This window comes from Anguilla anguilla, chromosome 19, assembly GCF_013347855.1.
Source record: "Anguilla anguilla isolate fAngAng1 chromosome 19, fAngAng1.pri, whole genome shotgun sequence".
In the NCBI taxonomy this organism is placed as follows: Eukaryota; Metazoa; Chordata; class Actinopteri; order Anguilliformes; family Anguillidae; genus Anguilla; species Anguilla anguilla.
In genome coordinates this window covers 4,391,975-4,405,768 of record NC_049219.1, presented here as the reverse complement: position 1 = coordinate 4,405,768, position 13,794 = coordinate 4,391,975, and positions in this window count along the sequence as shown.

The window sequence follows — 13,794 nt, the reverse complement described above, 5'->3', positions numbered from 1 at the left end:
ACACGTGTTTGTGTCTCTGCAGGCATGTGTGTGTGTGCGTGAGTGCATGAGTTTGTGTGTGTGTGCGTGCGTTTGTGTGAATGTGTGTGGATGTGAGTGTGTGTGTGTGAGAGAGAGGGTGTATGTGTGTGTGTGTGTGAGTATGAGAGAAAGAGAGAGAGAGAGAGAGTGTGTGCATACGATTATGAGCGTGTGTATGTATGCATGCATGTGTGTGTGCGTGAGAGTGCACTGGTGAATGTGTGTGTGTTTATACATGTGTGTGCATGCGTACGGGAATGTGAATGTGTGTGTTGACATGTTTTTGTGTCTCTGCACGCATGTATGTGTGCGTGCGTGAGTTTGTGTGTGTGTGCGTGCGTTTGTGTGAATGTGTGTGGATGTGAGTGTGTGTGTGTGTTTATACATGTGTGTGCATGCGTATAGGAATGTGAATGTGTGTGTTGACACGTGTTTGTGTCTCTGCACGCATGTATGTGTGCGTGCGTGAGTGCATGAGTTTGTGTGTGTGTGCGTGCGTTTGTGTGAATGTGTGTGTGACTGAGTATGAGAGAGAGAGAAAGTGTGTGTGTGCATACGGTTATGAGCGTGTGTACATATGTATGCATGTGTGTGTGTGCGTGAGAGTGCACTGGTGAATGTGTTTGTTTGTGTGTGCGAGAGATTGTGTGTGTTCATGTGTGTAGGTGTATGTGTGCATGTGTGTCATTGGGTGTGAGAGGGTGTGTATGTGTGTGTAAGAGTGTGAGTGTGTGTGCACGAGTGTGCGTGCGTAGGTGTGTGAGTGCGTGTGCATGAGTGTGAGAAAGCAAGGGTGTGTGTGAATGTATGTGTGTGTGTAGATGTGGGTGTGTGTGTCTATGTGTATCTGAGTGTGTGTGTGTATGTGTATATGAGTGTGTGTGGTGTGTGTGTGTGCGTGGGTATATGAATGTGGTGTGTGTGTGTGTACATGAGTGTATGGTTTTGTGTGTGCGTGCATGTGTGTGAGTGTGTATGCGCATGTGTGTATGTGCACGTGCATATTTGTGTGCGCGCACGTGCGTGTGTGTGTGTGTATGCGTGTGTGTGCGTGTGTGTGAGCGCACGTGTGTGTGTACATGTGTGTGTGTCTCTACTCCAGTTGGCAGAGGGACACTGAGGCATCATACACTCTAAATCCAGCACAGAGGGGTTTGTGTTGAGTGAAGTGTGTGTGGAATCTGTGCAGGAGGGTCAGTGTGTCAGAGTCAGAGACGCTGTAGAAGGACAGAGTGCCGGTTGGACGGTCCACACACACTCCTACCCTGTACACACACACTCCTCTACCATCATCATCATCATCATCACACACTCCTGCTCTGCGGTAGGGGGGGAGGGCAGGTATGTCTGTTCGGTTATAATTGTGCCTGACAAAGTAACTGTGTTCATCAGAGTCACCGTGCTTAAAGCACCGCAGACTCCAGGAGTTTTTATTCTCTCCAAACACACAGTCAGAACCCCCTCCTTTCCTGCGGATTCCTTTATATGTCACTGCTATATCAACCCATCCCCCCTCAGACACACTGCACTCAGCCTCCCAGTAACAGCGCTCACACACACTCTCTCTGCACACAACCTGGTGCAGGTACTCAAATCTCTCTGGATGATCAGGATATGGCTCCTCTCTCCCCGGTGTGTGTGTCACCCTCCTGTTCCCCTCAGACAGAGACAGCTCTCTGTGCGCTGTGTTTGGATCCAGTGTGAGCTGACAGCCGTCTGCACACCAGAGCCATTAATGAGATTAATTATCATTAATTATCACTATTAATATTCACCTTATTATGTGTGTGAGAGAGAGAGGACTGTCATAGTACCTCTGTGTGTGTGTTTGTGTACATGTGTGTTTCTGTTTGTGTGTTTATGTCTGTGAGAGAGAAGTCTCTCGCTCTCTCTCTCACACACACACACACACACACACACACACACACACACACACAGCAGAGTGTGTATCTATGGAAAGTGTTCTGTGTCGATACAGACTCACATTTCCTGGGTCCTGGTTTGGTCCTGTTCTCTCCTCCATGGTCCACACTGTAAGAACAGCAGAACAGAATTCTGAATTTTAACCATCCTTTATTTCCACTCTTAACACACCAATGACATCACATATATAAAAACAAAGGCACAATAAAACACAAAACCACGATCATATGAAAAAAACACAAATCTGTCAGAAAGGAAACTTATTCCATTCACTCACCCTGTTCCATATGCAAAAATAGCTCCCCTCCCTCCACTGAACATAAAACACCCTTATAACACATACACTCTGAAACACACTCAGGTTCTCCATTGCTTAGTAATACTGAAACTCTACCATCACTGTGTCCCTGATCAAACCCCTAACTACAACAACCACATCTTATTTACTGCAGTGATCCCGTGCAGCACCCTCCACAGGAGATCCCCAACTCTCTTGAGTAACGCTGGTTTGTACAGTGCCCTCCATGCCCCGCCCCCCCCCCCCCAACTCCTTTTGTGTGTTTGTGTGAGGTGCACTATGGAAACTCTCTGTACTTACAGCAGTGTGAGTGTGTCCAGTTTAGCAGCAGACAGCGCTCTCACTCCTGAGTCTCCTGGGTGATTGTGTCTCAGGTCCAGCTCTCTCAGGTGTGTGTGTGTGTGTGTGTGTGTGTGTGTGTGAGGTGCAGTGTGGAAACTCTCTGTACTTACAGCAGTGTGAGTGTGTCCAGTTTAGCAGCAGACAGTGCTCTCACTCCTGAGTCTCCTGGGTGATTGTATCTCAGGTCCAGCTCTCTCAGGTGTGAGGGGTTTGAACACAGAGCTGAAGCCAGAGAATCACAGCCTCTCTGTGTGACTCTACAGCCTGACAGCCTGCAGAAAGGACACACACACCTTACATGCATTAATATAAACTAACAGGGCTGTGTGTATCAAACACATAGCAGTGTGTTACACACCTTACACAAATTAATATAAACTAACAGGGCTGTGTGTGTCAAACCCCTGCTACAGCTCAATATAAAATAACAGGGCTCTGGAATTAATCATGACTATTAAAGAAAATGACCAGTTAAACTAAATTTGAACAGATTTAATTAATTTTCATAATTTTGAAGAATGTATGAATAGAAACAATTTGACGCTTCTCAAAAATATGTTTTTTCAAACTGATTTCAGATATAAAATGTGTTTCTACCAAGAGGAAGAACAGGAAAATGCTGCTTTATTTCTGTGAAGAAAAAGAACTCTCTTGTCTATTTTAACTTTAAAAACATTAGTAATATCAGTGCTATATTTAGTCATTATTAACATTAGTGCTGTATTGTGTCACATTGGAACCCTTTTTGATTGAAGGGGTTTGTGTTTGTACTTACCCCAGTCTCTGCAGTTTACAGTGTGGGTCCTCCAGTCCAGCAGAGAGCGCTCTCATTCCTGAATCCTGCAGCTCATTGTCTCTGAGCTCCAGATCTCTCAGCTCTGAGTGAGGAGAGCGCAGGACTGAGGCCAGAACATCACAGCAGCCCTCTGTGAGATTACACCAACCCAGCCTGTGGAGAGACCACATACACACACATACACACACACATGCACACGTACACACACACACACACAACACACATGCACACACACACACACACGCACATACACACACCACACATATAACACACATACGTATACACACACACACACGCACAACACACAAAAATATGCACACGTATACACACACAACCGCACACAACACACATGCGCACACACACACATGCACACACACAAACACACACACAATTGAAATTCACTGCTAATTGTCACACTGTGTACCTTGGCAGCAGATAAATGTGGAATTGCCTATTTGTACAGTACGTGCATTCCTGGGATGTACACAGTACACACAAAAACAGGAAGAGTTTATATTAATTACATTCATAAAGTATTCTGACTAATCCACAAAAAAAGGTTATCACTTGGCTCAATTAACAAAAAATAACTAAAAATAAGGAGCCAATTCAACTCAAAGTTGGGGGCTTCCTGCAAGGATTTCATTGACAAAACTGTTCCATGTTGCGATGATATCACATGGGACACAACATGATTGCAAACATATTTCATTTGCAAACACAAGAAACAGCACTAGTATGATCACTATGGTGATCTATGGTACCTCACCTTCAGTCTACAAACATCTTTATATTTTAAAAACATTCAATCTTCATCTAATAATGTAACCAAGGCGGCAAATGAAATACACTGCAGCATCATCTACTGGCTGCAGAGAAACACCACAACTGATTATTGCCATTGACTGGTACTACAGGTATATGGAGGACCAAAAATTTTAAAATAATAAATAAATAAATAAATGACGCAATAAATGAATTAATGTATAAATACATAAATAAATAAATACAAAAGCAAGAAAATGAAAAAATAAATGAATGTACACAGAAATAAATTAATAGACAAAATCTGACAAATGGGTATTTGCATTTATTTCCATATTTATTTCTTGATTCATTCATTTCTGTGGATGTTCATTTCCATATTTATTTATTGCTTGATTCATTTATTTCTGTATATATTTATTTCCTTATTTATGTTTAAATTAATTTATGTCTGTATATATATATATATATTTCTGTATTTTTTCATCCAAATGTTAATGAGGGGGGGCTGTCAATGAAAATATGTCATAGTGTCACAACATTTCCATTGGTTGATCGATACCAGAGTACGTAGATTCACTGTACATGCCTTGCTTCAACACCGGTTGCTTTTTACCACATTTACGTTAGTAGGGCAGAGCAGGGCAAAACGTAACACAGATTTTATTTTTTTGGTTAGGTAGTGCAGCTTGAGTGACGTATTTCAGGATGAACACTCAGAATGACCCTTGCTTTCTCTCCAACGAAAGGTAAGGGATTTTGATAAACATTTTGGGAGATATTGCCAAATAAAAGTTTGTTTTGGTGGTATGTAAGCACATATTTTTACCATAAGTATTTTTTGGGTGCTGTAATGTGTGTGCATATCAAAGGATCCAAATGTATGTAATCGTAAACAGTCTTTTCGTGACTAACAGATTGCATATTTTTGATAGAGCAATCAGCTCCACCAGCAGGATTAAGACATGCACGCAGACTCACAGAGCAAGGGAACATAACAGGATTGAAAAGGGAAGACATTCAACGGGAACTGCAGAATAATGCTGGGATAACTTGAGAAGGGAAAAGAACAGGACCACATAAAAGAGTTTATGATAAACTTTACTTTGGAGCTTAAAGAACTGTGGCATACATACAGTACGGCTGCACTCAATCTCCTGAACAAGCTACCTCACTACCTCACTGACATCTTACATTGGTTGGCATATCCTGTTTCGAAAAGCCTAGGGCTCCACCTAGTGGATAACCTGACTACACTACAAATGTACAGTATCGTGATAAGTTTTCACCAGTTGGCAATAGGCTATGAAAAACATTTAAATGTAATCAATAGATAGATTAGAAACAGTGTTTGTATCCTAAAACATCAAATTGTATTGAGTTACCTCACTCTGTGTGAACCTTTAAAGGTATTAAAACTTACCTTAGCTCGCCATGTCAGTTTTTGAATGGCATGTCCCAGAAATTCCATTATGGTATGAAATCATAATTAGGATGTAGGTGTGAATGGTTTGTATTAAAAATTATTAATCTAGTTCTAGTTATATCTTCAGAATTGAGCCAAATAGGAAAACTGTTGTTTCCTATACAGGCAAGAGATAGCCAGAGGCTTGAGCCTGGCTGACCTAGCTGAAAATGCTAGTCCTCATTATGTGCTCTTTTGTGTGGATGCTTTGACAGTTTGTTCCAGGTAGCTGCATCACAGAGATTGACCCTGTAGTGTTCAGCCATTTGGAGGAAGTGGCTCTTCGCCTGAATGTTTCACTCCATAATTCAGATTACGCCAGATCAATTGGATGCCCTTCTCACATACTGCCTGAGGAAGCACTGGAGAGTTATTTATTAGTTGGTTTGTCTGTTCATCATGTTGCAGCACAATTAATTAACAATTAATCCCTTGCATGTCCACTTCCCATGAGATCTCAACAGGATTCTTAGCAGGGTGATCTACACTAGATCATTTAAATTTAATACACTTATGCAAAGCAAGTTTTATCCATCTATGTCTCAGTGGTGTTTCTCCCATCTCATTAGTAATGCATTAATTGGTGTTGTTCTGAGTGCCCCACAGCATATCCTCAAAGCTTTTGCCTGTTTAACATGTGATGCCAGGAAAGGAATTGGGGTGCTGTCCACCAGGGGGCAGCATCGGACCTACAGAGAGGTATTGCTGCAGCTGTGGCCCATTACCTAACCATGGGCTCTATAAGAGGCCTAGCTTCCAGGCCTAGGGGAGGGTGCTTTTAGATGGTGTTTGGGAGCATGGCTATGGACAGTAATAATGACTCTGTGCTCTATATAGCAGTGAGGAGTCTCCTTGTGTTTATGCTATATAATGACCCTGTGCAACCTCTACTCTCTGCCTAGCAAGATAAGTAAAGCCAACTGCTGTAGAATTTAAATGTTCTGAAATCCAGACTTTAGCTTTGGATTGGAACCACATAGCGAAGCCATTCAAACCGTTGCGGTAACCGCCATAAAAAATAATAATTTAAACCTCCAGCTACGATTTCAATGTTTACTTTCAAGTACATTTCTGGAATGGCTGTTTCCGAGAAATAGGTTCTGCCCGGCAGTTCATACTGCTTGTCGAAGGACTGAAGCATAGCTCGGAATGATGGCTTTCCTACAGTCTGGAAGGGCACCATCTCCACAACCAAATACTTTGTTACAGTTGTTGTAAGTGCTTGGAAAATAAACAATTGGCCTAAAATAAACGGGAAAAAAACAAAACCCAGCGGTGAAGCGGTGATCAGCTTGACTCTGCGGTGGACGTGATGTGATTGCGTTACCGCGGTAATGCAGTAACCGCGGCAGCTCTAGTTTGCCGGCCACTGACCTGTGTTCAAAGCCTCTCTAACTACTCTGAGAACACTGTCCTCTAGCTGCGCTTCTCGCAGGTCTTCTCGGGTGAACTGTTCTAGTTGACCCAAATTGAGATGAGTTGCAAAAGCATACAGCTCAGGAACACCTTCTCCTGGAACACCTAGTTTGTCTGCCAAGTGCACATCACTGTCACTAGACTCCTGCACATGCACACGACCACAAATCGCCTTCACATCACCCTGTGAAAGGTTTCTCCACGTCTCAGTGTCCAGTTTCGGGAAAGCAAATCAGCCTCAACATTGACCTTCTCAGGGCGATATTTTACTTCAAAATCGTATGTGGCTAGGGCAGCAAGCCACCTATGCCCTGTAGCAAGTTTCCCTGTCGTCAACACGTGATTGCGTTTCCGCGGTAATGCAGTAACCACGGTAGCTATAGTATAAGTATGGATTTCATTAGAGTGCAGAGCAGGTAGTGAATAATGGGGATGGATGAAGACTGCAATATGTGACAGAAGTGAATTCATTCGCCAGAGCAGTTAGGGGTTAGGTGTCTTGCTCAAGGACACTTTGACAAGCCCAGGGCGGGGTTTGAACCGGCAACCCTCCGACTGCCAGACAATCTCTCTTACTTCCTGAGCCATGTCGCCCCAACTTCAGGAGGAACGACTTTGGAATGTGCTCAATTTTGGGAGTGATAGTTGATCAAAACCTTTCAGGTTCTAGGCTCTGTGCTGTTGCAGTAAAGAAGCCAACAGGATGCTGGGATGGACAGTAGTGAGTATAATTCAAAGCTCCAGAGTGCGACCATTTTGGGTGCACATGCGACCAAAAGTCTGTCAAGTGCGACTAAACATTTTCATTGGTCGCACCGGTGCGCCTGATATTTAGCAGGTCTGTCTCTCTGTGTGAGTGTAGTGTTATTTTAATTCCCACCCGCATTCTGCGAAGACCCGCCTCTACTCTGCCTCTGATTGGCTCTGACCCTGATATTCTTCTTCGCTGAATGCAGGTGGGGAAAAAAATAAGGCATGTGTGTATTAGTAATGTGGTGAAATAATAAATCATTAATGAGGAAAATATTCATTACATTCTCTAAAATGTGAACACATTTTAAGCTTCATTTTTCGTCAGGCGTGAATTAGCAGACTAGACTCTCGTTGCGCCAATTGCGGCGTCCATTTGTCTTAAGCAGCAATGGAGGCAAAAAAGATCCGAGAGAAAATTAAAAAAGGAAGGGCAGAAAAGTTCTGTGTGGGAGCGATTTAGTGAATGACGAGTCAAGTGCTGGGTATGTCATATGCAACAGCTGCGAAATAATGAGAAATAGCGGTAATGTGTGATCGGGTGCGGGTCTCGAAATCAGAGAAAATAATTTGTTCGGGTGGGTGGCGGGTGGATGATTACAGTGTGGATTCAGATGATGTCAGAGCCGATCCGTGCATCACTAGTGTGTGTGTGAAACCGCGCCCTGTACTCCTCCGGGAGCAGCGCACACTTTTATTTGAGTTTGATTTTTTTATTTGAGTTTGTCAAGCACTTTAAACATCAGCACTTTTTAAGTTTTTTTTTTAAACAATTGAGGTTATTGCCATTTCTTGTTTGTGCTGTGATTTAAATGAAGAAAAAACATTTATCTGCACCTTTATTCCTGTTTACAATCATTTACATAACGTGTTAAGAAATTACCAATGTGTATGGGAACTGACAAAAAAGCTAACACTTAAAATGTATTATTACGGTGCCAAAAGGCGCGGTGAAAAATGTTGGGTCTAACTAAATTATGTGCTGCTGCACCTAAATGAAAAAGTTAGGCGCACCAGTGCAGCCAATGTAAAAAGTTAGTCTGGAGCCCTGTAAATCCAAGGAAGTTATACTTGTTTTGTACAATACCTTTGTCAGACCACACTTAGTGAACGGTGTGCCGTTCTGGGGACTGTACTACAAGAAAGATATAGAGGATCTGGAAAAGGCTGAAAGAAGGGAAACCAAACTGGTTTCTGGTATGAAAGATAAAAGTTTTGAGGAAAGACTTCAGATGCTTAACTTCTTCAAGCTTAGTAAAAGTAGACTCAGGGTTATTTGATTGAGTCTTTTAAATTCATAAAGGGGATCAACAAAGTGAACTACAAGAGATTCTTCAGGTTCAGCTCTGTTAGTATGACGAGGGGGCATAAAAGCAAATTAGCAAAAGGTAAATTCCGCACCGACGTTAGGAAGTATTTTTTCACACAGAGAGTAGTCACTGTGTAGAATAGCTTGGCGCATGTCTTGTAGTAGAGGCAGAAACTCTGGGGGTTGTCAAGATCAGGCTTGATATGGTGCTGGTTACTATCTAGTTTGTAGGTAAACCTAGCACTAGTGGTAGGTAGTAAAACGGTGAGCATGTCGGGCTGAATGGCCTATTCTCGTAATTATGTTATGTTATTTTTGTTATGTTATGATAGACATGAAACATATTACTATACTGAAGTGGTCAATATTTTACAATGTCAATCATGCATTCAGCATCCAGTCATCACCTGTGACCTGATACTACAGACTCCACTGAAAAATATTCTGGTCAAGAACCACAAACCTGGCAACCCTAAGACTCATGAGGGTTTATCCTGCTTTTCTTTGTTGTGCTAGAGCAGTTGGAAGAGAGGGATGAGAACAATGTGGACAAAGAAAGAATGCTGATGGACACAGGAGTAAAAAGAGAGAAAGCACTTCATATATTTCACTGCACAGAGCCATAATCACTAAATCTATTTAGTTAAGGTCACACAGTACACAGCACTACTCACCCCAGTCTCTGTAGTTTACAGTTTGGACTCATCAGTGCAGCACAGAGCAGCTTCACTCCTGAATCTCCCAGGTTATTGTAGCTGAGGTCCAGATCTCTCAGGGGTGAGTTTGATGACTGAAGAGCAGAGGCCACAATTTCACAGGATGTCTCTGTGAGGCCACAGCTGTATAATCTGAAAGGAGAGTTTATATATTGTTGTATGATTAAATATCGCAATATACTGTAAAATCTGATATGTGCAATGTAACAGTAATCGCATTGAGTGATGAAGAGTGATATTGAGGATTTAAAGTTACTGATGCTCTGAGGAAAATGACTTTGCTACACTCTCCAACTGCAGCACTTTGGGCCTGAGAATTAGATGTCCTGTTGGACAGAACTCTGACAGTTCTACAGATGAAATTCTTACCCAAATGGCCCCCTTTCTTCTGGCATTTGGCACAGATACAACCAAAAGTAAAGATGCAAGAAATAACACACATCTTTCAGGGTGGATAGTGAGTTAGGCTCTGCTTCTTTACTTTTGCTGGTAACTGTGAGAAACTTCCCACAGCATTGCAAGCCAACACACAGCAAAAGCCAGATTCACTTTAGAAACAGGAATGCAAAAAAGTGATCTGTTCACATATAACCAGGTACTGTAGTGCAGTCTGTCTGTTTTGCTGAGGTTATATATAACCATGTAGTGCAGTGCATCTGTTCTGCTGGTGTTACATATAACCAGGTAGTGAAACCAAAGCTATGTAGGAACTGTTAATGATGCCTTTGAGTTCATTTTGTTGTAATTGTGATACGTTTGATGGTGCTGTCTAAGGAGACACCATTTCACTTTTTCCAGGCTTTAGGAATCTTCAGAACCTTGTACAGGGCAGACTTTAGCCTGAGATAAGCCACAGAATTACCTCAAAAACAGGCACTTTAACAGTCCCCTGAGAAGACCTCACCCTGACACCCATTATATCCTACAATCCCTCTACCTTCCTCTTTTCACTCTGTCTACAGGCACTATTGGATTCTGGGTCAGCCTACACTAGAATAAAGCAGAGACCAGGGTGGCACTACTGGCCTTGTAACATGGTGCATTTACTGCCTGACCTAATCTCACAATACAGTAACACAAACATTTCATTCATAACCACACTTGCCTCTCCCAAACCAAACCCAGCATTACATTAATCATAATGTTGAAAAAATATCTCATCTTCTTGAACAATGTAAGAGGGGTACAGACTGAGCAGGCTCTCTCTGGTCATCTCCCACTCACAAATTATCTATGGATTCTTCCCCCCTTTTGAAAAACATGGATTTGATTCAATCAACATTCGTCCTTAACTGACTGACATTTAAAAGGAGGGATTCTTTTTTCTACACAAACACAGTTCAAACTACTTCACCAAACTGAGTTAGATAAGAATAAGAGTAACACTTGTGTTTACTTGTCCAAGTCAAAGTTAAGGACAAATGTTAGTTCAATAAAGACCATATGGCTAATCTGCCAAAAAATCAGACCTTGTTATTCTACTAATAATGCGGCAGACCAAACTCAGCTAAAAACTGGATTAATTAATATCAGATCACTAGCCCCTAATGCAACTCTTGTAAATGAATGAATTACTGATCACCAAGTTGAAATCTTATGTGTAACTGAAACTTGGCTTAAAACTGTATATTGCCTTAAACGAATCCACCCCTCCTGGCTACAGCTATACTCACATTCCCCGTCTGACGGGTCATGGCGGTGGTGTTGCTGCTGTATATCATTTTAATTTTTTTGCTACTTTGAAATCCGGCTTCAAATGTAACTTTTTTGAAGTGCTTGTTCTCAGTTTTGCACATCCAGACAAAAAAGCAGTCCGTTTTATCCTTGCAATTGTATACAGGACACCAGGGCCATACAGTGGCTTTTTACTTGAGTTTGCTGATTTCCTTTCCAGCCTGGTTGTTAATTCAGATAAAGTAGTAATTGTAGGGGACTTAAATATTCACATGGATAGCGAAAGTGATCCTCTCAGATCAGCACTCTATCACTGAATCTATTGGCTTCGATCAACATATACATCAGTCCACACATTCTCATAACCATACCTTTGATCTGGTCTTAACTTATGATACAGAAATAGCAAATATAGCAGTTATGCCTAAAAACCCTGTGCTATCAGACCATTATTTAATTACTTTCCAACTTTCACAAGTCTGTCATGTGCCACCAGATCCTTCATTCTACCTTATCTGTAACCTTTCCTCCAGGACTGCAAATGCTTTTATTAATGAGCTCCCAGGCTCATTTGTGCACTGTGGGGATTTTCTTGGTTCCCACCCAAACGCATACAAAAATGCAAGCATTAGCTCAATTGATCAGCTGACAGACAACATAAATTACGTACTTTCCAGAACCCTGGATACTATCGCACCTCTTAAGAAGAGGAAAGTCCACTATAAGAAATTAGCACCCTGGTACAATGACCATACTCCTGCTCTCCAACAAGCTTCACGCCAACTTGAGTGCAAATGGCGTTCTACTAAATTGCAGGTATTCCTCCAGCACTGGAAAGACAGTCTACTAACTTATAAACATGCCCTCTCCACAGCACGTTCCTCATACTTCTCTACTTTAATAGATGAAAATAGAAACAATCCTAGGCACCTTTTTAACACTGTTGCCAGACTGACCAAGAGTCAAGTTGATCCATGTGCCTCAATATCATTTAGTGGCAATGACTTCATGAATTTCTTTGATGACAAAATTATAAAAATCAGGGGCAAGATTCAAAGTTCTCCTACCACCCCTCATATAGGGTCTGCCCTTCCATCCGCTCAACGCATGGATGCAGAATCTTCAGAAGAATCTTCAGAAAGACGGGCGGCCTATCTGAACTCTTGTGCTCCAATAGATCTCATGGAGTTTAATGCCATAGTTAATTCCTCAAAATCTTCTACTTGTCTTCTAGACCCTATCCCTACGAAGCTTTTCAAGGAGCTATTACCAGTGATTGGAACACCAATGTTACATATTGTCAATGTGTCTTTAGCATCTGGACACATACCACAGACTCATAAACTTGCAGCCATCAAACCCCTTCTTAAGAAGCCAAACTTGGATGTGAATGACCTGTCTAACTAAAGGCTCATCTCGAACCTCCCTTTCTTTCTAAAATACTAGAAAAGGTCATTTCAAAACAACTTGGTTCATTTTTGCACTCCAATCATATATTGGATGTTTTTCAATCTGGTTTTAGACCCTCTCACAGCACTGAAACAGCCCTGGTCAAAGTACTCAATGACCTACTCCTCGCTTCCAACCATGGCTGCATCTCTGTACCTGTGCTTCTAGACTTAAGTGTGGTATTTGACACAGTTGATCACCTCATCCCTCTGGATAGACTTGAAAATCTTGCAGGCCTCCTTGGACAGGCACTCTCTTGGTTCAGGGTTGCTTTTCATCACTTGAGAAACATCTCAAAAATTCAGAAAATACTGTCCTTACATGATGCAGAAAAGCTAGTTCATGCTTTTGCTACTTCAAGATTAGATTACTGCAATGCTCTTTTGTCTGGATGTGCAAATTCCTCTCTGAAGGGCTTCAGCTAATTCAAAATGCAGCAGCTCGTATTCTCACTAGAACAAGGAGATTCGAGCACATCAGCCCAGTGTTAGCATCGCTTCACTGGTTGCCAGTTAAATTCCGAATAGACTATAAGATACTACTTCTTACCTTTAAAGCCTTACATGGGCTTGCCCCTTTGTACTTAAATGATTTACTTCTTCCTTATATTCCCTCACAAATGCTCTGTTCGCAGGGTGCAGGCCTCCTTGTTATTCCTAGAATATCTAAAAGTACCATAGGTGGTAGAGCCTTCTCCTATCGTGCTCCCCTCCTGTGGAACAAGTTGCCTGCCCATGTTCGGGGCGCAGACACTATCACCTTATTTAAAGCTAGGCTCAAAACATATATTTTTAGTCTCTCTTATATTTGAGGGGCAGGAGTGGGTGGCAGGCATAGCCATAGAGTCTCTGGCAGACTGAGCGGTTAGTG